General features: G+C 36.9%; 1 long non-coding RNA gene across 1 annotated transcript in view; it reads left to right on the forward strand.

Annotated features, from left to right (window-relative positions):
- Positions 1-10,460: 10,460 nt before the first annotated feature.
- The window catches only part of LOC106727307, a 20,164-nt gene continuing 4,299 nt past the window's right edge, over positions 10,461-26,325 (forward strand). The window contains exons 1-2 of the long non-coding RNA XR_001363478.1: positions 10,461-10,559; positions 11,751-11,753. This is a non-coding gene — a long non-coding RNA (uncharacterized LOC106727307). The remainder of the gene's footprint in view (positions 10,560-11,750; positions 11,754-26,325) is intronic.

Consider the following 26,325-nt stretch of genomic DNA (forward strand, 5'->3'; position numbering starts at 1 on the left):
GACAGCCTCAAGCACTGCCCCCCGCCTGGCAGGGTCACAGATCCGGGTCCCAGACCGCAGACAGCCTTGCCTGCTGCCGCCTGCCTTCAGTATGCAAATTAGCCGCCATCTTGTTGCTTCAGGGTGGGGGTCCCCACTGGGGTGCCTGGCCAGTCTGGGTGAGGGGCTGAGGGCCGTTTTCAGGCTGGCGGGCGACTGAAGCTCCAAACCTCTCCTTTTTTTCTTTTTTTTTTATTCTGGCATTTATTTACCTTCTATGGCTGTCACTGGAGCTGAGAGCCGGCTTTCTCTCTGAGGCTCGGCTGCTGAAAGCAGGGTTCTGGCCTTTGTTTTCTGTATTCGAAACAATGTTGCGACTCCAGCTCTGAGATCCCGGCTGACTGACAGGAGGTTTCTGGGGTTTTGTTTATCTTCTATAAATGTTACAATGTTTCCAACTGAAGTTCAGAGGCCGGCAGCGCAGGCAGGGAATGTTGGAGTCCTCCTTCACTGAAGGAAGCAAGCCTCATGTTCGCTTCCAGCTGCCTGGCTGCCGGCCGCCATCTTGGCTGTCAGTTAATTTGCATATCTCCCTGATTAGCCAATGGGAAGGGTAGGGGTCGTATGCTAATTACCATGTTTCTCTTTTATTAGTGTAGATAATACTGGAAGTGCTAGCCACAGTGATTAGACAAGAAGAAGAAATAAAAGGCATCCAAATTAGAAAGAAGGAAGTAAAGCTCTCATTATTTGCAGATGATGTGATACTTTACATAGAAAATCCTAAAGACTCCACCAAAAAAACTATTAGATTTAATAAATGAATTTGGCAATGTAGTAGAATACAAAATTAACACCAGAAATCTATGGCATTTTTATACACTAATAATGAACTCTCAGAAAGAGAAACTAAAAAAAAATCTCGTTTACTATTGCAACAAAAAATGAAGATACTTAGTAATGAACTCAACCAAGGGGTAAATGTCTTGTACCCAGAAAACTACAGATAGAGTCAGATAGAAACAAGTGGAAGAATATACCTTGTTCATGGATTTGTAGAATTAACCTCATTAAAATGTCCATACTTCCAAAGTAATCTATAGTTTCATTGCAATTCTTATTAAAATACCAACAATATATTTCACAGATCTAGAAAAAATAACTCCAAAAGTTTATATGGAATAAAAAAAGACCCCAAATAGTCACAGCAATCTTGATAAAGAAGAACAAAGCTGGAGGGATCACAATACCAGATATCAAGTTATAATACAAAGTCCCCATAATCAAAACAGCCTGGTACTGGCACAAGAACAGGCATATAGAAGAATGGAACAGAACAGAGACCTCAGAAATTGACCCAAGCCATGATGCTCAATTTATATGTGACAAAGGAGGAAAGATCAGTGGGGAAAAAATGGGGATATCTGTAATACTTTCAACAATAAAGATAATGTTTTTTAAAAAGCTGTGGTTCATTTATACTATGAATTCTATACAGTGTAAAAAAGAAAGATTCCATACCCTTTGAGACAGCATGTAGGGTCCTGGAGAGTATTATGCTAAGCAAAATAATCCATTCAGAAAAAGACCAAAAATCACATGATCTCACCCATATGTGGAATCTAATGAACATAGTAAATTGATGAACAAAATAGATCTAGAGACATAGAAGCATGGAACAGACTGATGAATCTCAGATGGAAGGTGTGGGTGGGTGGATGAGTGGAAAGAGATCAACCAAAGAACTTGTGTACATATGAACACAGAAACTAGTATGGTGAAGGCCTGTGCTGGTGCCAGAGTGGGCTCGAATTGGTCAATGGGCTAAAAAAATGGACATATGTAATACTTTCAACAATAAGGGATTTAAAATACATTTAAAAAGATTATTGTCTTTGTGTTTAGTTTTCAAAAGTTTGATTATGATGACTCTTGATTTGAATTTCTTTAGGTTTATCTGTGTGTGGTTCATTCAGCCTTTTGAATCTTTACATTTGAGTCTTTTGCTAAATTTGGAGGTTTTTTAGTCCTCTCCTGTTTCTCCCGTCCTTTCAAAACTCTACTAATGTGAATATTATATCTTTTCTTATAATTTCTAAAGTCTCTGTTCTCATGTTTATTGTGTTTCTCAGTTGTTTTATTCTCTGTTATTCAGATTGGTTAATTCCCTATTTTTCCGCTTTCAAGTTTACTGGTAACTTCCCTTCATCCCTTTCAATCCACTATTGAACAGATCCATTTAGCTTTCTTTTTCAGGTATTGTAGTTTTCAAATTTTAAAAATTCCATTTGGTTCTTTGTATATCTTATATTTGTTTGGTAAAATTTTCTGTTCTTTCATTTGTTTCTAGCATGTTTGTAATGATTTGTGAAAGCACTTGTATGATGGCTCTTTTAAAATCTTTTTCAGATAATTTATCATCTCTGTCACCTAATAACATGGTGTTGGTGTCTTTGATTGTCTTTTCTCACTCAAGTCAGAGTTTCCTGGTTCTTGATATGAGTGATTTTCTTTTAAATTTACACCCTGAAATTTTGTGTATTATATTATGAGACCCATATCTTATTCAAAACTTTTATTTTAGCTGGCTTTTGCTGATACCATTCCTTCAGAGGAAGAAATAATGCTGACTCATTACTACTGAATGAAATGCTGACTCATTTGTGAATAGAAATCTAGGTTCCCCTCTAGACATCTATTTGCATATGAGGTGGGGGTAAATCCTTATTACTTCCCACAGGGATAGGAGTTCTGTCTTTCTACCATGCATCTGCTAATAACTCTCCAGCTGTGAGCAGAGTGCCTCATTATTGCTCAATAGGTAGCTCCCATTGACACTGGGGAGTAGCCAGGGTGGCTTCATATTTCTTGGAAAGTAGTGAAGTTCTGACTCTCCACTACGCTAACTCTGATATCACCCCAGTTTGGAGGAAAGAGGTGCCTGGTTAATGCTGAATTAGGTTAGAAGTCCAGGCTCGCCATGTGGTCTTTGCTGACACTACGGAGGGGGAAGTATTTTTACAGCTAAGCAAGGATGAAAGTACAAGAATCCCCCACTTGACCATCTCTGACATCACCCTAAAGTGTGGTGGCTAGGGAGCCTTTCTACAGCCTGGTAAGGGTTTAATTCTAGACTTCCCACTTGGCATTTGCTGGCATGCATAGTGGGTTAGAGGTACTATGTTTTCTGTGATTTTTGGTTGGAGAAGAGCAATTACATTACTAAATGGTTTCTTTTTTAATGGGTTGCCTCTTTCTTGGTCCTTTGTCTAGAAAAAAAAGATAATTTTGTTGGGCTATTTTCTTTTATTTGCTCCCAGTGACATTTCTGGTTTTTCAGCATATTCTGCTCTAAGTATAGGATATATGAGGTTAAAATAAACCTAGAGAACTTACCAACTTGTCATTTCTTGGGTCCTGAAATCTCTAGCCACTCTGCTTTCTTTTCTCCACTCTGCAGTCTTCTTACGTGTAATCTTATAATATCCAGGGTATGTCTATTTTAATTCTACTTTCAAAAAAAGAAGACTTTTAGCTTATTTTATATGTTATTAGGTGTTATTAAAACACAAACAAGAGTAACTAACATGTTTGCATGTGTGTATATAGAAAGAGAGTGAGTGTTATATCTGGGTGTTTTCTGAGGCACCCCAAAATTTTCAGACCCTACACTGGCAGTACGTATTTCTTTATTTTAAATTTGGAACTTATTTCTCAGTGTACCTCTATATGCCATACTTAAATAAATGCCACTGATTAGAAGAAATGGCATAAAACTGTATGCTGCCTGGAAAAATGAATGAAACATAGTAGCTACATTTTGCATATCTAAGGAGTAGCATTATTCTTTATAGAGGGTTTGGAGATGAGAATACTTTGTCTTACCCGACACAATAAGATAGCTTTTTGAGTCCCATTATGTGGCATTTTAGGCAGAGTTCAGCTAGAATTTATACCAAAATATTTGGAAAGCCTTAATTTTGACCTTGCCCACCCACAAATTTAGCACTAGAGCCAAAGCCTTAAATGAAGTCACAGTAATCCCATAACCCTCTCCTCTGAGTATCTTGAGGAATTTATTTGTTTCTTAATTCATCATCATAGCTTTTGATGGAAAAGTATATAACAGTTTTTACTGATTTGTTTTTCTGACTCCATCTTTGGAATCCAATCTTATTAACTATTTCTGATCTTGCTATATGTTTTGGAAGTTATTACTCTGGGTTGTACCTTAATTATAATGAATCCAGCCATATCAAATCAGCAGGAAGATCCAAAGATTCCTTGAGAGAAAATCAGGTTAGTTCTGGACTTGTAGGGGCTATAGAGCAATCTTGTTCCATTTGCTTTCAATTCTCACATATCATAGATTAGCTTAAGGGTTTGACAAACAGAAGGTGAATTTTTGCATACAAAGAAATGTAAATATTTTTATCTTTATGTGAGACACAAATTTGTCTTTGATTCTGAAAAACACAATAAATATTTCTCAACTAGGACTAATGTGTAAATTTAATTCCAAGATGAAAGAATATTGGAAGATAGAGCTACCTTACTGATTGGATCCAGAAAAGTGACCACCGGATCCTTTCTAGAGAAAAATACAACTCTCACAAGGAATAAATTGTGCTAGAATTCTTATGTTCAAAGAAACAGTTATAATTAATTAAAATGTAAAGTGTATTTAGATGTAAAGAAATTTGATATAGCGGACGCCCTCCAACCAACTGAGCCACACTGGCCAAGGCATGAATAAAATTAAATGAGTTGTTTCCCCCACCCCCAACATTTTCAGGGATCTGGAGTTCAGAAATATGAAGTCAAATAGACTTATGAGATATTCTAAACAACTACTATATGAAAATTAACTTTTTAGCCTTGATTATATTATAACACAAAACTTATATCGTTTTGCCTGGCCACAGTGGCTCAGTGGTTTAACTTAGACCTATGAATCAGGAGGTCACGGTTTGATTCCCGGTCAGAGCATATGCCCAGGTTACGGGTTTGAACACCCAATCGTGCAGGAGGCAGCCAATCAATGATTCTCTCTCATCATTGATGTTTCTATCTCTCCCTCTTCCTTCCTCTCTGAAATCAATAAAAATATATTTAAAATATTTATATCAAGTTTAAAATATGAACAAATACAGCTCAATATTATACACTTGTTACCTTTATTGAATATTTTTATATATTTATTCCCCCTACTATTCATAAGATCCTGTGTTATACATGCATATTTAAAGATGTCCAATATGCCCCTCAGGTCTCTGTATAGCACACTGAAATATTGACAGCCAACTATTAAATATTTATGGCTTTTCACAGGAAATCTCTATAAATAATTTAACAAAATTCTCAAGGGGGAAATGTGTCAATATATTCAACCTTATTTTAAAAATCTGAATGACTAAAGTGTGGTAGGAGAGAAACTCAACTGAGGCTAGGTAATTTTTAATTTGACACAAGAAGGGCTATATCACAAGGGGATTAAGAATCTAGGAGTTATACCTGCTTCTCTGACTCCATCATTGCCCTATTATTTGTTTTCCACATCATAACCCAAATGACATTTCTAGAGTGAAAATCAGACATTTTGCTGCTTAAAATTCTTCAGTGACATCCTAGCCCTTTAAAATCAAGACCACACTTCTTACAACATGAAATATGAGGCTTTTGATAATCTAACTCCTTCCTGCTTACTCTTTAATGTCACTTCTTTCCACCAATATCCTTTACCCCTCAGTCCCACCTTAAACCAATTGTTGTCAGGATAACAATTATCCTTCAGATCTCTTCTTCTTAAAGATCACTTCCTCAAGGTCTTTGCCTGTGACCCCCTCAAATTATATCAAATTCACCATTTATACTCTCTAATATGAGCCCATATTTTTCTTTCAGAACTCTTGCTTATATTACAATTGTTGATTGTATGTCACCCCATGATAAAGAGTATTCTAGGGGGATAAGAATTTTTTTTTTCACTGAGTTAATCTAAATATGTAGCCTAATTCTTGGAATTAATAGGTGCTCAATAAATATTTTGTAGGAGAATTCCAAAATGACAGTGTAGTAAGTGGAAGCTACACTGATAAACTCCCAGGACCAAACTGGAATTACAACTAAATACAGAAAAACCATCATGAATAATCAATTAAAGACTAGCTAGAGAGAATTGTGATAATCAAGGACGGAAAGTGGAGACTGCATAGAAATTGGTAGAAATTGTGAATGTCCCAAAGGGCTAGCCGGGTTCCCACAAACAACAGCTGAAGTTCTTTAGGGATATCTCAGCTGTGGGGGGTTCCCACTGAGAACTCTGGGGACTAAACCCAAATCTTGGCTCCCCATCCCAGAGCACCCTAACTGAGAAAGGTACTCACATAACATTCGGCTGTGAAAAGCATCAGGGTTGCTGTCTGCTAGGGAGAGAGCACTGGAAATGCAGGCACCTTCTTAAAGAGCCAACGCACAAAATCTTGTGTGCAGCCACTCAACATGGCTTTCGAAGAGGGAGGGTAGAGTGGACTGGAAGATTGTGAGCAGAAGCCAGGGTTGGGAGTCCTGCGGTTAACCTTGGAAGGCAGACACCCCGGTTCCCTGTGCTGAGTCATGCTCTGATACTGTAGAGGACATCTTTCTCAGGTGAACCTTTATCATCCAGGAAGTTTTTGCCCCACCCAATTAGAAAACCTCTTGCCCCACCCTGTGGAGTTTCTGAGACCCGTTAAGAGACTGAGAATAATAATCAGCCTGCAGGCAGAAACAATTGCCCCACCCTATTGGAAAACCTCTTGCCCCACACTGAGGTCCATAGTCAGAGGCTGTTCAAGACTGCATAACAATCAGATGGCAGGCAGAAGCTGGTCTCTGGAGGCATTAAGTCTTTACCTGATTTAATTACAGCCAGGGGCTAGGAAAAGCAGACCCTGGTGCATATCTTGGTCCTTTCCAAAGGCACCCAGTCCCACCAGAGGTAACACAAGCTGTGGATTGCTGATAGCTTCAAACAGGGTACCCAGGGCCAGTAAGAAACAGTGTCTGACATTTTCCTGCACTAGAGATTGGGATTCAAAGCAGACCTAACTAATACATAGACACAAGCACACACAGGCTGCCAAAATCGGGAGACAAAAAGACAAGCTCCAAATGAAAGAGCAAGATAATTCTCCAGAAGAAGAGCTAAATAAAATGGAGATAAGACATATATCAGACATAGAGTTCAGAATAATGATGGCAAGGATGCTCAAGAACATGAGAAAAGATATAATAACTATGAAGAATGATATAGCACTAATAAAGAACACAGTGGAAGGAATTCACAGCAGATTATGGGAAGCAGAGGATCAGATCAGTGAATTAGAAGACAGAGTAGAAAAAAATAACTCAATCAGAGAACCAAAACAAACAAACAAACAAACAAACAAACAAAAACAACCCAAAAACCAATTAGAAAACAGAGGACAGCTTAATATAGCAATAAAGAACACAGTGGAAGGAATTCACAGCAGATTATGGGAAGCAGAGGATCAGATCAGTGAATTAGAAGACAGAGTAGAAAAAAATAACTCAATCAGAGAACCAAAACAAACAAACAAACAAACAAACAAACAAAAACAACCCAAAAACCAATTAGAAAACAGAGGACAGCTTAAAACAGTGGTTCTCAACCTGTGGGTCGCGACCCCTTTGGGGGTCGAATGACCCTTTCACAAGGGTCGCCTAAGACCATCGGAAAACACATATATAATTACATCTTGATTTCGTGATTAATCACTATGCTTTAATCATGTTCAATTTGTAACAATGAAATTGGGGGTCACCACAACATGAAGAACTGTATTAAAGGGTCGTGGCATTAGGAAGGTTGAGAACCACTGGCTTAAAGGATCTATGAGACAACATGAAAAATAACAATATTCACATCATAGGAGTGCCAGAAGGGGAAGAAAGTGAACAAGAGGTAGAGAACATGTTTAAAGAAGTAATGGCAGAAAACTTCCTTAACCTAGGGAAGGAAAAAATCACACAAGGTCAGAAGGCAAGAAGAATACAAACAGTCCAAACACATCATAATTAAAATGCCAAAAATTAAAGGCAAAGAGAGAATCTTAAAGGCTATGAGAGGAAAGCAATTTGTTAACTCTACAGACCAGAAGGGAATGGCATGAAGTATTCAAGTAATGAAAAACAAGGATCTGAAATCAAGATTACCATATCCACCAAGGCTATCATTCAATATAGATGGTGTAATAAAAAGCTTCCCAGACCAGAAAAAAGGGATAAAGGAGTGTATCACTACCAAACCAGCACTGCAAGAAATTATAAAAGGCACTGCTGTAATGAGAAGAAGACATAGAGAGAGAAAAAAAACACACACATAGCTATAAAGAATTAAAATGGCAAATAAATAACTATCAATTATAACCTTATATGTAAATAGATTAAATGCTCCAATCAAAAGACATAGGGTAGCTGAATGGATACAAAACATGACCCAGATATATGCTGTGTAGAAGAGCTCCACCTCAGAACAAACGACTCACACAGGAGGAGAGTGAAAAGATGGCAAAATTTTTTTTCATGCAAATGGAAAAGAAAAAAAAGCTGGGGTAGCAATACTTATATCTGACAACACAGACTTCAAAATGAAGGCCATCACAGGCACAATCAAGGTTCTACATAATACTAAAAGGATCAATCCAATAAAAGGATATAACTGTGGTAAACATATATGCACCCAATAAAGGAGCACCTAAATATATAAAATATCTTCTAGAGGACTTTAAGGGAGAGATTGAAAACAATATAGTCATAGTAGGGGACTTTAACACCTCAATGACTTCAGTGTGTAGATCTATTAGACAAAAAATTAACAAAGAAACAGCGACTCTCAATCACACACTGGATCAGATGGATTTAATTGGCATTTATAGAACATATCACCCCAAAGTTGCAGAATATACTTTTCTTCTCAAGTTCACATGGGTCATTCTCAAAGATAGACCACATGTTAGGACAACAAACAAGTCTCTACAAGTTCAAGATTTAAATCATATCAACCATCTTCTCAGATCACAGTGGAATGAAATTTAAATGAACTCCATTAAAAACATTGAAAAACATTCAAACTCATGGATCCTAAATATCATGTTATTAAATAATGAGTTACCAATGAGATCAAGAAAGAAAACAACTTCCTGGAAACAAATGAAAATGAACACACAACTACCCCAAATCTCTGGGACAGAGCAAAATCAGTCCTGAGAGGTAAGTTCATAGCACTATAGGCCTACCTCAAAAAACAAGAAACATTAATAATAAACTATTTAACCCTATTATTTAAAAAAATGAGAAAAGGTAAGTAGAAGGAAGGAAAAAGGAAAGAGTAGAGCCTAAATAAATGACATAGAGACAAAACAAAACAAAATATCAATGTAAGCAAAGGCTAGTTCTTTGAAAAGATAAATAATACTGATGAACCTGTAGCCAGACTCATCAAGAAACGAAGATAGTGGACCCAAATAAATGAAATCAGAAACAAAAGTGATGATGTAACAACTGACACCACAGAAATAAAAAGGAATGTAAGAAAATACTATGAGCAACTACATGCCAACAAGCTGAACAATGTGGATGAAATGGACAAATTCTAGAAAAAGACAATCTTCCAAAACTGAATCAGGAAGAATCAGAAAACCGGAGTAGGGCAATAACAATTGATGATATTGAAGCAGTAAAAATAACAACATAAGCACACACACACACACACACACACACACACAAAACAAACAAACAAAAACCCTCCTAGCAAACAAAAGCCCTGGTCCAGATGACTTCATAGGAGTGTTTTATCAAATATTCAAAAAGAAACTAACACCTATAATCCTCAAACTATTAAAAAAAATCCAAGAGGAAGGGACAATTCCAAGCTCTATTTTGAGACCAGCTTTATCCTAATTCCAAACCAGATAAAGACACTACAAAGAAGGGGAAATACAGGCTAATATCTCTGGTGATAAAATCCTAAACAAAATATTAGCAAATCAGATCCAACAATATTTTAAAAGGATCATACACATGGCCAAGTGGGATTTATTTCAGCAATGCAAGGCTGATACAATATTCACACATCAATAAATGTCTTACATCACATAAACAAATTAAAGATAAAATTTACAGGGTCACGCACAGAAAAAGCATGCCGCAAAATCAAACACCCATTTTTGAAAAAAACTCTCAGCAAAGTGGGAATAGAGAGGTCATACATGAACATAATAAAGGCCATATATAACAAACCTACAGTCAACATCATATTCAATGGACAAAAACTAAAACCATTTTCCCCAAGAACAGGAACAAGAGAGGGATATCCACTTTCACCTCCCTTATTCAACATAGTACTGGAAGTGCTGTCCACAGCAATCAGACAACAAGAAGAAATAAAAGGCATCCAAATTGGAAAAAGGAACTAAAACTCTCATTATTCACAGATGCCATGATATTTTACATAGAAAACCAAAATGTCTCCACCAAAAAACAACTAGATTTCATAAATGAATTTTGCAATGTAGCAGGTTAGTGAATTAATACTCAGAAATCTATGGCATTTTAATACACTAATAATGAACTCTCAGAACAAGAAACTAAATTTTAAAAAAATCCATTTACCACTGCAACAGAAAAAAATTACGATACTTAGGAATAAACTTAACCAAGAAGGTGAAAGACCTCTACTCAGAAAATTACAGGACATTGAAAAAAATGAGATAGAAGAATATATAAACAAGTGGAAGGATATACCATGTTCATGGATTGGTAGAAGTAACATCATTAAATTGTCCATACTATCCAAAGCAATTTACAGATTTAATGAAATCCCTATTAAAACACTAATGGCATATTTCACAGATCTAGAACTAATACTCCAAAAATTTATATTGAAACATAAAACACCCTAAATAGCTGCAGCAATCTTGAGAAAAAACAAAGTTGGAGGGATCACAATATCTGATATCAAGTTAAACTACAAAGCCACTGTGAACAACCCAGTACTGGCACAAGAACAGGCATATGGATGAACGGAACAGAACAGAGACTCCAGAAATCAACTCAAGTGATTATGCTCAATTAATATTTGACAAAGGAGGCAATTACATACAATGGAGTCAAAACAGTCTCTTCAATAAACGGTATAGGGAAAATTGGACAGATATTTGCAAAAAAAATGAAACTAGACCACCAACTTACATGATACACAAGAATAAACTCAAAGTACATAAAATACTTAAATATAAGTCAAGAAATCATAAAAATCCTAGATGAAGCCATAGGTTGCAGAATCTCAGAAATATTTCATAGCAATATGTTTGTGGATACATCTCCTGGGTCAAAGTAAACAAATGGGACTACATCAAAATAAAAAGCTTCTGCACAGAAAAACAAACCGTCACCAAAATGAAAAGGTAGCCCACTGTATGTGGGAAGATTTTTGGCAATGATACATCTGATTAAGGGTTAATATCCAAAATGCTTGAGGAACTCATACAACATAACAAAAGGGAGACAAACAATCCAATTAAAAATTTGGCAAAGGACCTAAATAGATAATTCTCTCAAGGGGATATACAGATGGCCAAGAAACATGAAAAAGTGCTCAAAGTCACTGATCATCAGAGAGATATAAATTAAAATGACAGTGAGGTTTCACCTCACACCTGTCAGAATGGCTACTATCAACAAGTCAACAAATGTCAAATGCTAGTGAGGATGTGGAGAAAAGGGAACCCTAGTACACTGCTGATGAGAATGTAGACTGGTGCAGCCATTTTGTAAAAACAGTATGGAGTTTCCTCAAAATATCAAATATAGAATTACCATTTGACCCAGTTACCCCACTTATAGGAATATTTCCTAAGAAACCCAAAACACCAATCAGAAAGAATGTACCTACCCCCTTCCACCGTATGTTTATAGCAGCACAATTTACAATAGCTAAGATCTGGAAACAGCCCAAGTACCCTTCAGTGGAGGAGTAGATAAAAAAGCTGTGGTACATTTATACCATGGAATACTATGGAGCAGTAAAAAAGAAAAATCTCTTTCTCTTTTAGATTGCATGGAGGGACCTGGAGAGTATCATGCTAAGTGAAATGAGTCAATCAGAGAAAAATAAGTATGATCTCACTCATATGTGGAATCTAGTGAACAAAATAAACTCATGAACAAAACAGATCCAGAGACATATAAGCATAGAACAGACTGATGAATCTCAGAGGGAAGGCAGGGGTGGTGGGTGGGTGGGGAGAGTTTAACCAAAGAACTTATATGCATATATGAAATAATGTGGTGAAGGCCTGGGGTGTGGTTCAAGGTGGAGTTGGTCAATGGGGAAATAAAGGGAAACATCTGTAAAATTTTTCAACAATAATGATAAATTTAAAATAATAAAATGGGCAAAGGATGAATAGGTATTTTCCCCAAGAAGACATACAAACAACCAATAGATATTTGAGAAGCTGCTCAATATCAGTAATCATTAGTGAAATGCAAATCAAAGCCACAATTAGCTATCATCTCACACCTGCTAGAATGGTTGTTATCAAATTGTCAAAAGATTACAAGTGTTGGTAAGGATATGAAAAAACAAAAACCAAACCTTTATATAATTTTGGTGACAATATAAATTGTTCCAGCCATTATATAAAACAGTATGGAGGTTCATCATTAAACTAGAAATAGAACTACCATATGACCCTTCTGTTAGCCTGACCCTGGCCTTTAACGCCCCCCCTTGTCGCCCCTGATCAGCTGGAAGCAGTCAGAATGAGTCGGCATCCCCTATCACCAAAAGGCCTGGATGTTAGGTCTGAGAGAGCCCAGGATCAGATACAAGCAGACGTGTGACGAGATAATGGACCCTCCCTGTAATTTCAAACAGATCAGCATGCCAGAAACAGATACCGGACCTTCCCTGGAATCCACACGACTCCCACACAGATACTGACTCCTTCCTGAATACCCTGCTGACCCCCTATGGCAGGGACTTCCTCAGTTCATGCCCCCGCTCCTCACCCAACCGCAGTATAAAACAAAGTGCTCCCTCCCTGTGGGCGTGAATCCACGAGCCCTGTCTTTGGGGTTCGTGGATCGCCCGGGGACGCAGATTAAAACCTTTTCCTTTTCTCCTCTTTAACCGTTTGGTTCTCTTTGTTCTCTACACCGCTTCCTGAGCCACCTAACCTAACACCTTCAATCCCACTTCTGAATATTTATACAAAGGAATTGAAATCCGAATCTTGAAGAGATATCTGCACTTTCATATTCATTGCAACATTATTCAAAATAGGCAAGGAATGAAAACAACCTAAATTTCCATTGATAGATGAAAGGATAAATAAGATGTGTTATATGCCTAGATTTGAATATTATTCAGACTTACAAAAGAAAATTCTGCCCGGCTAGTGTTGCTCAGTGGTTGAGCATCAACTATGAACTAGGAGGTCAAGGTTTGATTCCTGGTCAGGGCACATGCCTGGATTGCAGGCTCAACCCTAGTGGGATGTGTGTGTGGGAGGCAGCCAATCAATGATTTTATCTCACCATTGATGTTTCTATTTCTCTCTACCTCACCCTTCCTCTTTGAAATCAATAAAAATATACTTTAAAAAATAAAATTATGCCATTTGTAACGACGACGATGTCCCTGGGGTACACAATGCCAAGTGACAAGTCAGATGGAGGAAGGCAAATACTGTATGATGTCACTTATATGTGGCATATTCACCAGTGATACATCTGATAAGGGGTTAATATCCAAAATTTATAAAGAACTTTTACAACTCAATATCAAAAAATAAAATAATCCAATTAAAAATGGGCAAAGGAACTGAATAAACACTTCTCCAAAGAGGACATATAGATGGCCACTAGACATATGAAAAGATGCTCAATGTCACTAATGATCAGAGAAGTGCAAATTAAAATTACAATGAGATATCACCTCACATCTGTCAGAATGGCTATCATCACTAAATCAACATACAAGTGTTGATGAGGATGTGGAGAAAAGGGAAGGTTCATCCACTGTTGGTGGGAATGCAGATTGGTGCAGCCATGGTGGGAAAAGAGTATGGATTTCCTAAAAAAAAAACACAAAAAAACTGAAAATGGAACTGCCTTATGACCCAGTCATTACATTTCTGGGAATAGATCCAAAGAAACCTGAAATACTGATTCAAAAAAATATATGCACCCCTATTTTTATCGCAACACTATTTTCAATAGACAAGATTTGGAAGCACCCCAAGTACCTATCTGTAGATGAGTGGATAAAAAACTGTGGTACATTTACACAATGGAATACTACTTTACCACCAAAATATAAGGAAAACTTACCTTTTGTGACAGCATGGATGGACCTGGACCCTATAATGCAAAGTGAAATAAGCCATATGTCAGATAAAGAAAAATGTCATATGATTTTGCTTACATCTGGAATCTAACAAACAAAACTAAGAAAATAGAAACAGACTCATACATAAAGAACAAACTGACAGCTGTCAGAGAGGTGGGGGTTTGGAGGGCTGGGTGAAAGAGGTAAAGGGATTAAGCAAAAACAAAACAAACAAATAAACAAACAAAAAAACCTAAAACTCATTGACACAGATAACACTGTTGTGATTACCAGAGGGAAAAGAAGGTTGGGGCAGTGGAAGAGGGTAAAAGGGGTATAAATGGTGATGGAAGGAGACTTCACTTGGGTGGTGAACACACAATACAAAATACAGATGATATATTATAGAATTGTATACCTGAAACCTATGTAACTTAATTAACCAATGCCATAATGTCACCCCAATAAGTTTATAAAAAATAAATATTCAAACTCACAAAAGTAGAGAGTAGAATGGTGATTGCCAGAGGTTGGTAGGAGTGAGAAATGGAGAAGTGATGGTCAAAGGGTACAAAGTTTAAATTATGCAAGAAAATAATTTCTGGAGATCTACTATACAACATAGTGCCTGTAGGTAATAATAGTGCATTGTATACTTAAGATTTTCTAAATGGTATATCTTACATTATAAGTGTTCTTAATACACACAAATGATAATAAAGTAGACAGGAGGATACTCATAAAGGTGATGGGTAACCTATGGTCTTGAATGATGGTGGTTATGATTTTACAATTGTAAACTTATCTCGAAGTCATCAAGTGTATACTTTAAATATGTACAGCTTTTGACATGTAAACCATAATAATATTGATTTAAAACAACACAAAAATATAATAGGAGAAATTAGGTGTGATGTATATGGGAACTCTGAATTGTTTCCATAACTTTTCTGTAAATCTTAAACTATACTGAAATAGAAAGATTATTTCAAAAAAAGAAAAATGTAAGAATTACTATAGAAATATTATTTGATGTCACAGAAGTGAGCATAATTTGTGTTAAGTTTAAAATATGCTGTGGGCTTTTCTACAGAGTGGGGCAAATTTAGGTTTACGTTATGAGTATGCAAAACACAGAGCTTATTCTTATATTATTATTTATTAACTATTGCATTATTTTTTCCATGCAAACAACTGTAAACCTACTTTTGCCTCACCCTGTATAATCTAAATTAAAATAGTAAACTGTACTGTATTTCTATACAAACAATAAACAATGCAGAGGACTCTAAAATAAGAAACTTATTAAAATTGCCTGTTGATTTTATTTCTTTGCATTTTCCACAATACTGCACTTAGCACAGTGCACTACTTATAGATTTATAAACTGTTAGAATAGAAGGAACTCTGGAGAATATCTTCATTTTTCATAGCAGCCACTTAATAAGTACCTGTTGATGATTTTTGTCATATAAGGGAAAGACCACCAAAAAAAACTATTAAAGAACAATGGAGAAGCATTAAAAAATAATTAGTATTCCCACTCTTCTTCTATATTTCCCTTCTTGTCCATCTTTAAGGATTTAAGTTGCAGGCTTATAAATAAATGAGATGGTAGATGGGCTGAGAAGTAATACAAACTATTTTAAAAAGCCTTGAGCAAATTGTAAAAATGTGTCACAGAAGTGTAAATAAGAAAAGACAGACAAAGAATGAGCTGTGTTGTAGGGAGTGAAAAAGGTCCAGAGACCTACAGCCTTTATAAATAGTATGTATAAAAGCAACAGCTAGCCCTTAGACAATTATGAAATTATCTATCTAATTTATAATAAATGAATGAAAACCACAATTTTCTATGGAAAGGGAATTCTCTCTTTAGAATATTGCTAAATAGGGCAATCACGGTAGTAGGCAGCCCCTAAGATGTCTAGCAATGATCCTTCTCTCCTGATAGCCATGTCCTTGTGCAATTACAAAATCAAGATTTATTTCTAATAAATGGGAATATGACAAAATTATGGAATGTCAGTTCTGAGATTAGTTTCCAAAAAAGACTGAATTTCATTTTGCTTGCCCTTTCTTGCTTTCTTGTTTGATCATTCTGATGGAATTCAGCTACCATGTTGTGATTCCTATAGAAAGGTTCTCATGGCAAGGAACTGAGAGAAGTGTTTGGCCATCAGCAAGCAAATAATTGAGGCCCTGTATTAAGTCCAAGGATTCAATGTAGCTATAAGAAATATGTTCAATGAGTTAAAAAGATGAAAGACTTTACAGAGTACTATACCCAACAACCACAGAGAAAATACTCTTCTCAATTGCACATTAAACTTCAATCATGGTACATCATATATTCATCTTTTGACAAATTCGAAAATATTGAAATGTCTGGTCACAATGGAATTAAATAAGAAATTAACAAGGTGACTAGAAAATCACCAAGTATTTTCAAAGTAAGTAACCCGTGTAAATAATCCATACGTCAAAGAACAAATCATCAGAAAAATCTTAAAATATTTTAAAGTGAATTGTAATTAAAGCAATATTTCATGGAATGAGAAATAATCAAAGTTGTATGGAACCACAAAAGACCCCAAATAACCAAAGCAATCCTGAGAAAAATGAATGAAGCTGGAGGTACCATGTTACCTAACTTCAAATTATACTACAGAGCTATGATAATCAAAACAGCATGGTATTAGCAGAGAAACAGACACCCAGATCAATGGAACAGAATAGAAAGCCCAGCTACAAAGCCACATGTATATGGACAGATAATTTTTGACAAAGGAGCCAGGAAAACACAATAGAGTAAAGATAGTCTCTTCAGTAAATGGTGTTGGGAAAACTGGGAAGACACCTGCAAACACATGGACTACAGTTTGTCCCCATGTCCAAAAATTAATTCAAAATGGATCAAAGACCTAAATATAAGACCCAAAACAATAAGTTACATAGAAGAAAATATAGGTACCAAACTCATGGACCTTGATAGTAGAGAACATTTTATGAATTTGACCCCAAAGGCAAGAGAAGTAAAGGTAAAAATAAATGAATGGGATTAAATCAAACTAAAAAGCTTCTGTACATCAAAAGAAACTGACAACAAAATAATAAAGAGCAAGCCAGCTAGATAAGAGATGGTATTTGCAAACAGTAGTTCTGACAAAGGTTTAATTTCCAAAATATAAAAAGAATTCATAAAAGTCAATGCCAAACAACCAACCCAATGAAAAAGTGGGGAGAAGACCTGAAAATACACACCTCTCTCAAGAAGACATATGAACAGCCAATAATAGATATATGAAAAGATATTCAACCTCACTAGCAATTTGGGAAATGGAAATCAAAATTAGAATGAGATACCACCTCACACATGTTAGCATGGCCATTATCAACAAGACAAGCAATAATAAGTGTTAGAGAAGTTGTGGGAAAAAAGGGAACCCTCATTCACTGGTGGTGGGAATGTAGGCTGGTAAAACCACTATGAAAAACACTCTGGTGCTTCCTCAAAAGATTAAGGATAGAATGCCATACTACCCACCAATCCCTCTGCTGGGTATATACCCAAAAAACCTGGAATAATGTGTTCACAAAGATATATACACCCTATGTTCATTGTAGCATTATTCCCAGTGGCCAAGACAGGGAAACAACCAAAGTGTCCTGTGATAGAGGATTGGATAAATAAGATGTGGTACATATACACGATGGAATACTACTCAGCCATAAGAAAGGATGAAATAAGACCATTTGCCACAAAATGGATGGAACTTGAGAACATTATGCTAAGTAAAATAAGTCAATTAGAAAACAGTAAGAATCATATGATTCCACTCATATGTGGGATATAAAACTGAAAATTATGAACACAAACAGCAATGTGGTGGTTGCAAGAGAGAAAGGGTGGTTGGGGAGAAGGGGGTCCTAATATAAGGAAACAGGAGAAAATTTGACTTTGGGTGGTAGGTACATGGTGCAATATATAGTGGGGCCTTGACTTACGAGTTTAATTAGTTCCATGACGGAGCTCGTAACTCAAATTACTCGTATGTCAAATCAACAGTGAACGAGTGAGACACGTGATGCTGGGCTGATGTTGTGGTGTTCACTGTGACGTTCGCTGTGCCAACTAGCGGTGGGGTATCTGAAGCTGGCTCGTAACCCGAATTTTAGCTCACAACTCAAAGCAAAAAATCAGCCGAGAGACGGCTCATATCTCGAAAAACTCGTTAGTCGGGACACTCGTAAGTCAAGGCCCCACTGTATAGATCTTGTAACATGGAAACCCACAGCTGAAACCTATATGTTCATGTTGACCAATGTCACCTCAATCAGTTTAATAAATTAAAAAAAAATACACACAGCATTTCAAAATGCGTGCAATATATATAAATCAATGCTTAGAGGGAAATTTATAGCTGTACATCCCTATATTAGAAAATAAGAACATTTAAAATAAATTAAGTTTTCATCTTAATAATCTAGGAAAAGGAAAGCAAACTACACTCAAATTAAGGAGAAAAATTAATGATAGAGGTAAAGTACAAATAAATAAATGAAGTAAAAAAGACCTTAAACATAAAAAAGTAAGGCAAAAATTGGTTCTTTGAATAGATTAATAAATTGATAGCCCTTTTGCAAGAAGGATTAAAAAGGTAAAACAAACAAATTAGAATAAGGAATATCAATATCAATAAGAAATAATATAATAATGAGTATTATAAATAAATTTGAGTCAAAATATTTGGCAATACGATGAAGTGAATAAATTTCTTAAAAACAAACATAATGAAAACTACCCAGTTGCCAGTTCCCTGCAACAAATTAGTGAAAGGCAAGAAAACCTTATTTGCAAATTATTGTGTCTGTCTATTCTCATCTGTCTGGTATCTAATGTGGAGCACGAACATAAGGTGCTCATCTCTGTTGTGTTTAACTTGGATCTCAGGAGGGAAAAGCAGTGGGCATAGCTCATGAAAACAGCAAGGTATAGTATAGACCCACAAATGCCTGGGGCAAAGATTACTGGTAGAGATATACGATAGGATAATTAAGGTCCAGATAAGAAGTTGGAGTGAGAATCTTTGGGAAATTGGGACATTCAAAAGCAGTCATATATAACAGGGAAATTTAGAAAGCCACTCATCCAGGCAAGATGGAATTCTCAGAAAAGATCTGAGAAGACCTTAACCTTCACTTTTGGTTGATCTCTATGCTCAGAGAAAGCTTTACTAAGTATTAAAGGACTGCCCCAACACAGAGACAATTTACAAAAATTTGGAGAGGTGGATTATGTGTTTTATTTTGCTACTCTTTTATTTCTTTCTTATTTTTTGGTGTGTGTGTGTGTGTGTGTGTGTGTGTTGTGTGTGTGTGTGTGTGTGTGTGTGTACTCTTTTATTTTTTGCCTCAGCTTCTGATATTCAAGGAAATCTCTGTGAAATTATTGCATAAACAAAGTTAAGGAAAAGAGACTTCAGGGATCACAAATGACAAAGACTAGTCTTTCCATAACGTTTGAACAAGTCTAAATAAACAGGTTACTACAGTCTTCAAAATAAAATAAAAAATACAGCAAACCCTAGGGAAGGAGAACAATCTGATATCCAGAAATAACACATTTTAAATGGTGCAGCCACTTTGGAAAACAAGCTGGTAGTTTCTCAAATGGCCAAACATGGAGCTACCATATTATTCAGAATTTCCACTCCTAGGTATACACCCAAGAGAAAATAAAAACTATTTCCATGAAAAAATGTGCACATGAATGCTCATAGCAGCATTTTATTAGGTTGGTGAAGGATAAAGCAAGTCTTTTCTCTGAAGGAGGCTACATCTGGTTAACAAAGCAGATAAAAGAGGAATAATACACAGTAGTATATAAAGACAATTTTAAGATATTCTATAGGAGATAGAATGATCAGAAATAATTTCATGGAGAAGGTAGAGATCTGTTTGGGAGAGAGCATTCAAATAATCAAAGAAAATAGATTTGTATATTTTCAGCGAGATAAGATTGTTTGAGTAAAGGCAACCATCTAGGAATGCATATGGTGAATTCCAAGAAGAGTCAGAAACCCATTATGGCAGGAGAAGAAAACAAAACAAACAAAAGACACTAAAAGGATACTGAGAGAAAAGTGTTGCCATTTTATTTTTATTTTTTATAAAAATTTTGAGAGAGAGAGAGAGAGAGAGAGAGAGAGAGAGAAAGAAACATTGATGGGTTGCCTCCCACAAGCACCCTGACTGGGGATAGAATCCACAACCTGGGTATGTGCCCTGACCTGGAATTGAACTATCACCTTTTGGTGTATGGGATGATGCTCCAACCTACTGAACAACACCAGCCAGGGCAATTGTTGCCATTTTAGTAGGCATTTTTTGATTTATAAGCAAAGTCATTTAAAATTAGTTTGCAGGTAATGGAGAGATATGAAAGGTTCTGAATAGAAGAAGGACACATATCAAACCCAGGACACTTCAGTCCATGGGCTGATGCTCTATCCACTGAGCCAAACTGTCTAGGGCACAATGTTTTTAGTTATACAACACCAAAACTTGATTTGCTAATAGTTTATACTAATAGATTATGCTGAAGGGGGAGTATATTTTAAAGACTTAAATAAGCCAAAATAGATTATGTAAGCCTGTCTTAAGAGGAAAAGTATGCATATAGTTAGGTTATCTTATATAATAAAAGCCCAGCGACCAAATGATGGAATGACCAGAATGACTGATCAACCAGTCGCTATGATGCGCACTTACCACCAGGTGGGAGACGCTCAATGCAGGAGCTGCCCCCTGGTGGTCAGTGCGCTACCACAGTGGGAGCACTGCTTGGCTGACTGGGATGAGCAGCTGCTCCCGCTGCAAACCCCAGGCCGACAGGCAGGAACCTGGGCTGCAATTGTCACCTCCTTACCCCAGGCTCCTCCTCCTCACTCCGTATTGCCTCCTCCAGACGTCCACAGGCCCAGACCGGGTCCCCTGGAGAGGCAAGTGCTCTGGCTCCATGTAAGATGTGGGACCAGGGAGCAGCCGCTCAGAGGGCAGGTCCACCACTGCTTGGCTGACCAGGATGAGCGGTGCTCCCACAGCAGGCCAATCCCCGCAGGTCATGCCCCCCACCAGTGCATGAATCCCGCGCACTGGGCCTCTAGTATAGACATAAAACCAACATATGGATAGAAGAAATATATATCAAAATGTGGATGATGTTTTAAATAAGAAAACACTGACTGAGTGTAAAAGACACCTGCCATCATCACTAGTAATATATTGTTGGTTGGCATTTTTCTATTTAATTGAAATTTTATGCATATTAAAAGGCAGATTCAGGTAAAACAGCCTTTTCAATTAGTACCACAGGGGCCAATTACAATATAGCTTAATGAAAAATAAAGAAAATTTTGTTTTTATAAGGAAGAAGCACAAAATGTATAAGTAGAATTTTAAAGATCATTATTTTTCAGTGAAAATACAATACAATCTTTCTCAGTATAAATGCCCTCTTAAAAGGAGGTATTTATTATTTTACCACTGCACTATGGCCATTCATTAACCTGGCTAACTCTAACATAACTAATAATCGTACAGTCCTGCCTTGATTTAACATAGGTCAATCCCTATAAGCATTTCTAGCAGGAGAATAGGAAAACCAAATAGAATTATATTTTGGAGTGAGCTCATTGTAGAAATTCTGTAGGAAAATGATAGGCAATGTAGAACCAGTATCCTATATAATAAAAAGGTGATATGCAAATTGACCCTAACAGCAGAACGACTGGGAATGACTGGTCACTATGACACACACTGACCACCAGGGGGCAGATGCTCAATGCAGGAGCTGCCCCCTTGTGGTCAGTGTGCCCCCACAGGGGGAGCTCTGCTAAGCCACAAGCCAGGCTGACGGCTGCCAGCACAGCGGTGGTGGCGGGAGCCTCTCCCGCCTCTTCAGCCGTGCTAAGGATGTCCGACTGCAGCTCAGGTCTGCTCCCTGATGGTAAGTGGGCATCCCCCAAAAACTGCAGGGCTGCCAGAGGGATGTCTGACTGCCAGCTTGGGGGAGCGGGCCTAAGCCAGCAGGTGGACATCCTCCGAGGGGTCCCAGACTGCAAGAGGGCATACATAGGCCGGGCTGAGGGACCCCCTGAGTGCACAAATTTTTGTGCACCGGGCCTCTACTTAACATATAAAAAAGAGCATGAGCTCTGGAGCCAGATTGCCTGTCATTTAATAGCTAATTGACTTTGGGCACATTATTTAGACTATGTGGCTCATCTGTAAAATAGGGAAAATTGTAATATCTATTCATTAGTTTCCCAAAGATTAAAGAAATTGTCTCTTATAAAGTGGTTATCATAGTGTTCAGTACACAGTAAACACTCCATAAATTATAGCTATTATTATTACTTAGACCTACACTTCATTCAGTGCTTTTTTGGCAACAGATGACCGTCCATGTAACTACACTGAAAAAGCATGCAGAATAGGAAGTGTGTGTGTGTGTGTGTGTGTGTGTGTGTGTGTGTGTGTGTGTTTGGGGGGTGTTTCTTAAAAGTAAAAGTTTCTTTCATTGTTCTAGTGACAGGCTTAGTGATTAGATAAATTATTTCACTTCATATACCCTTAGGTTTACATCTCTTATAAAGAGATTGTAAAGAGACAGACAAGCCAGTCATCTTTATCACATGTATATGGGCTTTTACTTTCATACTCATTTAGACACATAATATTAGCTTCCATGCAAAAAGCACTTATACAATGTGTGGAACACTGAGGAGGACTTGTCATAAACAAAATGACCCCTGGTGATACCTTCTGAATTAGATGTTAATTAGCAACCTTTTTAATTCCCATCACTTAACTTTTAAAGATTAATAAACAAAATGAGGACTATTTTTATCCACATTTTCCTCTTAAAGGTGTCTACTTGGCACTGTATAAACCCCCTTTTCCAAGAAGAACTTAAGATTTATTTCTACCTTTTAAATATTTTATTTAAATGGTGATGATATGTCGTTCCTATGTAACTATAGTTAACTGTGCATTTTACATTATAAATCAATATTATAAATTATATAATGAGAAAATTGCCAAAAAGTGACACTTAATTAAAGATTGAATTTGTTAGACAGAATGATTTATTAGTGCTAAATATGTTATATTTAAATTCATGTTTTGTGGGAGTGAAAATGAGTAATTTCTAATATCTCATGAGTAGTTGCTTCTATTAAAGTAGCTAAACAGTTTTATTTTTCCTGTACTTATATATTATTTGATAAACATGTTTCCAAAATGATTAAATAAAAGGTTCCTTGTAAGTGAAAAAGTATGCCAATGTGAGAAACCCACTTTACCAATGAGAGAGTAGAGGTTGGATAATCTAATTACTTTATTGTTTAATTTTCTTTATTGAATTTATTGGGGTGACATTGGTTCAATCTTGTCAGAGGGGGTAGGGACATTCTAAAATGTCCCTGTGCATTTGTGCCCTGGAAGAATAAATGATGCCATCACCTTAGGACTAAATTCTGAGCTTCCTTTCCATTGGGCAAATGGAATGGATATAGCTGACTAAAAGCACCATAACCCACTGTGTTTATCAGAATTTGCTTGGACTTTTGTTTTCCTATTCTCTGAACTTAGTGGATGAAATAGTACCTTTAGTTTACTCACATTTATTCATGTGTTTCTGACATGCCTTTATTTTGGAATCTTGGCCATCCATTCATCCATCCATCAACCCATTTATACATCCTTTAATACATTTAATCATCCATTCATCCATTCAACAAACATTAAATTCATTCTATGTTCAAGATACTATGGTATTTTTAGTAATAACAAAAGTCAGTAAGAAAACGTGGCACAGAATGAGTAAAAGAGAGTGTGAAGACTTGTTTGACAACAGGGCCACAAAAAATAAATTGAATAATTCTACCTGAGGGTGCCATACAAGATATCACAAAAGACACAATGTTTGAACTGAATGTAGAAAAATGAGTAAGAATTATTCAGAAAGAGAAGGAAGGGGAAGGAAATCTGAGCACTGGGAAAAGTATAAACAAAAGGTGCCTAGAGTGAGAGCATATGGAGTATTTGCATATGTAATTATCTAGTATGGCTAGTAGAGTCCAGGATAGGGCACTGTAGGAGATGAGGTTGGAAATTTGGTTGGAATCATATTTTTGAGGGCTTTGTATACCATTCTAAGGAACAAAAGCTGAAAATCAGGGAAATTAGAAAAAATAGAAGGGTACAATCTATATAATAAAAGTCTAAGCGACCATTATGGTGGAACAGCCAGAACGAACGGTCTCTATGATGCACACTGACCACCAGGGGGCAGACGCTCAATGCAGGAGCTGCCCCCTGGTGGTCAGTGCACTCCCATGGGGGGAGCGCCACTCAGCAAGAAGCCAGGCTTACGACGGGCTAGCACAGTGGCGGTGGTAGGAGCCTCTCCCACCTCTGTGGCAGTGCTAAGGAGCAGTGAGCCAAGAGGTAAGGAGCTTGCTGCTAAGGAGTAGTGAGCCAAGTGGTAAGGAACAAGCAGGTAAGGCAGTAAGGAGCAAGGGATCCTGGATTGCTAGAGGGATGTCCAACTGCCGACTTAGGCCTGGGGGAATTTGGTCTAAGCTGGCAGGTGGACATCCCTCAAGGGGTTTCAGATTGTGAGAGTGCACAGGCCAGGCTGAGGGACCACCCCCCGCCCCCCACAGTGCATGAATTTCATGCACCGGGCCTCTAGTTGTTACATAAAGTTCTACCGAAGGGAGAGTCAGCCGGGGTAAAATGTGGAAATATTAACCAATGTTTCCTTGGAAAAGAAGTAAAGAGCTAAAATAGTCATAATACCATTTAGGCTGTTTGTTCAATAAATTATTGAATGAATGAATGAATCTTTATTCTTGTAATATTACTGAAAGGAAATCTTAATACGAATCCATGATAGCATAAATATATTTGAGTTCAACTAATATGGTAATGAAACAGAAAATACTATCTAGGTCCCTGTATTCAAGATATATGTGGCATATAAGTGGTGAAGTTTTTGTATCTGTTCCCTCAATAGTTAACTTCTCACTGTTCACAATTGAGAATTCAATCCACTCACCATTGTTATATATTGAGTTGGAGGCACAAAGACAGGTCCATGTTCCAATGTGAAAGGCACTGCTTTACATTCAATGGAAATTGGCTAAAAACAAAAGTGAAAAGCCCATTAAATATTGAGCCTAATGTGCTATAAAAAGGAAAGCATGGTTGGTTATAAAAGGGTCAGACATCTTAATTACCCTCTTAATATTTTATGGAAAAACATCAGATTATAAACAGTACATATGTAAAATGGGATTATGAATAGTTGATGTCTATTGAATGCTTCCTATATGTCTCTCATTATTCTATGTTAACTCATAATTCTCACAACAACCTTATGAGTTAGGTACTATCCCTATGTACATTTAACAGATGAAGAAATCAAGGGCTGGAGAATTAAATTGACTTGACTAAAGTCACACAGCTAGTTAGTAATGTAATTGGGATTTGGACTCAAGCAGTCTGGTGCTGTAGCCCACACTGTTAATCACCAAATCAACTGAATAAATATAGAAGTCTAAATTTGTATTATAATATGAATGTATTTATTTAATAATCCTTTATTAGCACTTATATATGCCAGGCTCTGCTTTTAGTGCTTTAGAAATATTTACTCACATATTTTATGGCTCAGTGCTCTATTAATATTGCATCACTTAGTGTGGAAAATTGGAGAAATATACTATCCTATATACTAGTAATAAAAGGCTAATTGCAAATCGACTAAATGACAGAACTACCGGTCGCTATGATGTGCACTGACCACCAGGGAGCAGACGCTCAATGCAGGAGCTGCCCCCTGGTGGTCAGTGCGCTCCCACAGGGGTAGCGCCACT

The sequence above is a fragment of the Myotis brandtii genome, unplaced genomic scaffold, assembly GCF_000412655.1.
Source record: "Myotis brandtii unplaced genomic scaffold, ASM41265v1 scaffold40, whole genome shotgun sequence".
Lineage (NCBI taxonomy): Eukaryota > Metazoa > Chordata > Mammalia > Chiroptera > Vespertilionidae > Myotis > Myotis brandtii.